At 45.6% G+C, this 3,609-nt stretch overlaps 1 pseudogene; it reads right to left on the reverse strand.

Annotated features, from left to right (window-relative positions):
• Positions 1 to 2,857: 2,857 nt before the first annotated feature.
• Positions 2,858 to 3,281, reverse strand: LOC128315433 (60S ribosomal protein L39-like; annotated as a pseudogene).
• Positions 3,282 to 3,609: the final 328 nt, after the last annotated feature.

Consider the following 3,609-nt stretch of genomic DNA (forward strand, 5'->3'; position numbering starts at 1 on the left):
CACCAATCACACAGCAATAGCAGAATTTTCATATTTTCCCCCAAGTGAACAATGAACCCAGTGCTTTGTGTTTCAACAGGTCACTTCAACATCCAGCTTGTTTTTAGTATATTAAACTGCCAATCTTCAGAGGAAAGGCCAAGAAGGTTCAGAGGTAAGGCCAAGAAGGTTCTTCTTCCTTCAGGCTGCACGTGGAATCAGGGTTTGGGATGCACCAAGCAGGTCCAAAAAATGTTGACTCAGTGAGTCAGCCCCACGCCCCAGGTGCCAGCAGGAGGGACAGGGGGGGTAGTGCTCTTCAAGGAGAACAGAACTTTGCCCTCCAGTCACCGTTCAACTAAGGATCCCATAGGCCTCAGAGTTGGGGATCGTTACTGGATTGAACTGGTGTAGAATCAGGTTGAGAAGATGCAAAAATAGAGCCCCAGCCTGAATGAGCTTACCGTGGAGTCAGGAAGACAAGAGCAAAACACAGAGAAGTTACCAGAAATGCAGAGTTTGTCAGACCCAAAGCATCTCCAGTATGGTGATTGTTTAGCCAGTGGTTTTTTACTTCAAAAGGAGAGGGGAGGGAGTCACTCACGGTGGGCTGCAGGCCTGGAAAGTGACTGTGGGGAAAGAGCACTGGCAGGATTTGCAAGGAATGGAAAACAGGATTCCATCCTACACTCTCCACTCTCTACACACACCCCTGGGCAATCTCACCCACAGCTGCAACCACCACCTCAATACAGTGACTCACAAACATGTATCTGCAGCCTGGTCCTTTCTCCCCAGATTCCGGTGGTCTGAGAGGTCATTGCCCCGCTGTCCCAACGGGTGACTTTAGCCATCTTTGTGTTCTCCCTCTACCTGCATTGGCTCTTCTCTTAGCTCCCATCTCTGGGCACCCAAAAAAGGAAGATATCCAATCCAGACAACTCAGGCTCATCCTGCACCTTCCCCTTCCCAGGCTCCCATGTAAGCCTGGCCAGTTGTACCTTCTAATGGCTCTTAAGCCAGCCCTCCTCTCCACTCTGGGTGCACTGTGTCTTTGTTTCAAGGCATCATAGTTTCTGTTGCCTTCCACCTGATCTCCAGACAGTAGTCTTGGTGGCCTCTAAAATTTCACAGCAGGTTGTCTTGCTGTGACAAAGGTCTTCTCCTGAAGCATTCCTCACTGGCTCCAGGCAAGTACACATGAAGTCCTCCCTCTACAGCATGACCATAAACAAAGATACCTGGGTTTTGCCCCAAGGCACCAAACTTTAGAGTGTAGCATTTTAAAATAAGGATTCTAGAGGTTTAGAGAGTACTTAGCAAGCCTAATTAGTTGCAATAGGAAGCTGCCAGATGGTGCATAATGTTAATGACACCCATTGTAGGCTACCCAATAACACCCTAGTTGACTGTGCTGTTCCCCATTGCCTGCCCCTGAACTTGAGTGGTTAGTTTGTTCTCTGCTTGGAGACCTCAAAACCAGGCCTATTTACCTTTTAGCCTCCAGGTATACTGAATTCCACCCAGTTTTCAAGCACTTGAGGGTGCCTGAATGGGCTGGGCTCTCTCCCACATCCCTGGCTGTGCATGGGAAGCCCTTTTCCTCTCTGATTTCACTCAGAGAATCTCAGTGAATCTCAACCAGGGGCACTCTTTTCCCTTAGGGGACAGCTGGCTATGTCTGGGGGTATTTTTTATTGATAGAACCTGAAGAGAAGAGGGTTGCTGTCATTGTCACCCAGTACAGAGGCCAGGTATCTGCTCCACATCCCACCATGCACAGGACAACAAAGAATGATCTGGTGCAAAATGTCAACAGTTCCAAGGATGAGAAACCCTGGTCAAGATTCAGCTCAACCCTCATTCACCCTGTTTCTTAAACATGCTCCTTCCCTCCATGAAAGAGAGAGAAGGCAGTAAGTATCCCCAAATCTGGTCCAAATCTGTACAGTAATGACTATTGCAATGCATGTAACTATTCACTTGTAAGCCTCTTCTCCAAGCTTCTTAAGAGCAAAGAATTTGTCTTCCTCTTCTCTTTATGCCACAGGAATATGATAAAATAGCAAGGTCTCAAGGACTGACATGCAAAGAGAAAAGTACCTGAGTCTGATCCAGGCCAGAGAGTATTGTACAATGCACTGAGAATAATGTCTACCCCCGCACAAGAGTCACATAATGTCTTATTTACATTACCATTGAGTGGCATTTGACATATAAATATCACAGTGTGCTAAGTATCACCGAGAGCTAGATTTTAGACATGGATTGTTTTGCTTCAGCTTACACAATAAAATTTGATGGCAAGCCAGTACACCAAGGTCAAAGGAGTATTTTAAATACCAACAATTGCTCTTAACCAATCACAAGAAAAATATATATACACTCTTGGTACATGGCTGCCTTCTGAAAAGTGAGGAAGTAGAGGAAAGAACATCAGTCAGAAGAATAAGTTCTTGGAGAGATTGTAAAAAAAGAAAGAGTCTTCAGAACCCCAGGGGTCATTACCTGACTCCTTGACCACAAAGCAGTGAAAACTTAGGTATAAAACGTGTGGAAAAAGAAAGGCAAAACCTTCCTCAAGCAAAGCTCCCCTCCACGCAGTTAATTTACTCACCCAGATTCCAGAAAGCTCATGAAAATCAGTTGGTAGAAAAGCAAAGGTGTGAAAAAGCAAGGAAAACATTTTTCATTTTTATTTATTTTCAATCAAAAGGTCTCACATGTTTATTACTGAACCAACCTACTGGTGCAGAAGCATCATAAGAGAGAAAAGTCAATTTCCTGATGAAACAGATCTACTGGTCAGGTAGTAGGGAGGTGATGGAACACATGACTTTCAGGCAGCATAAACGTGTGCCATCTCATGTACGATCCCTTACAGACCCAGCTTTGTCCTTCTCCAATGCCGCCTCTTGGAGTTGTATCTGATTTTATTACCAGTTTTCATCAAATCCAGTGGGGAATGGGATGATTCTGCTTTTGTTTCTTGGCAAGGAATCACTTGATCCTGAAAGTCTTGTGAGAAGACATGGCGAGAAACAGTCACAGCACACACCACGATGGTGGAGAAGAGGAAAGAGAAGGAAAACATTTTTTAAAATCTGCTTTGGTCCCACCCAGCTCAACCAAGTGTTTTCTTAATGCCATCCCAAAGGATGTTCAAGATGACCATACTGGCACACCCTCATTACAACACTGTCATTGTCAGAAGGTTCTTTATCCAAGAGTGGAGCAACCGTTCAGCCCACTGGAGGAATGGGGCTCACAATAAGGAAACACATTAAGATCAAAATGTGAAGTCAACATGCTGTAAGAAAAAGAAAAACAGACTCAATACCACAGAAGCTAATTAGAGCCCATGGACCTCCCCTGCCCCCCCCACCCCCACTTCACCATGCATGGATTTCCTGTTCCATTTGCAAGGGAATCAAGAGGCCAGTGCCAAAAGTCTGTGTGTAGGGAGCCTCTGGGTCACTGCTGACCCCCAGTAGCCCACATGGGAGCACTTAGAAGGGCAAGGAGGAATGCTTCCTGGGGAATGCAGCTTCATCACAGAACTCTGTTTATATGGTAACCATCGCAGGCTGCCATGAGCCCCATCAAGATGAATATATGTGTTAGCAAGAG

This window comes from Acinonyx jubatus, chromosome B2 (genome assembly GCF_027475565.1).
Source record: "Acinonyx jubatus isolate Ajub_Pintada_27869175 chromosome B2, VMU_Ajub_asm_v1.0, whole genome shotgun sequence".
Taxonomy (NCBI): Eukaryota; Metazoa; Chordata; class Mammalia; order Carnivora; family Felidae; genus Acinonyx; species Acinonyx jubatus.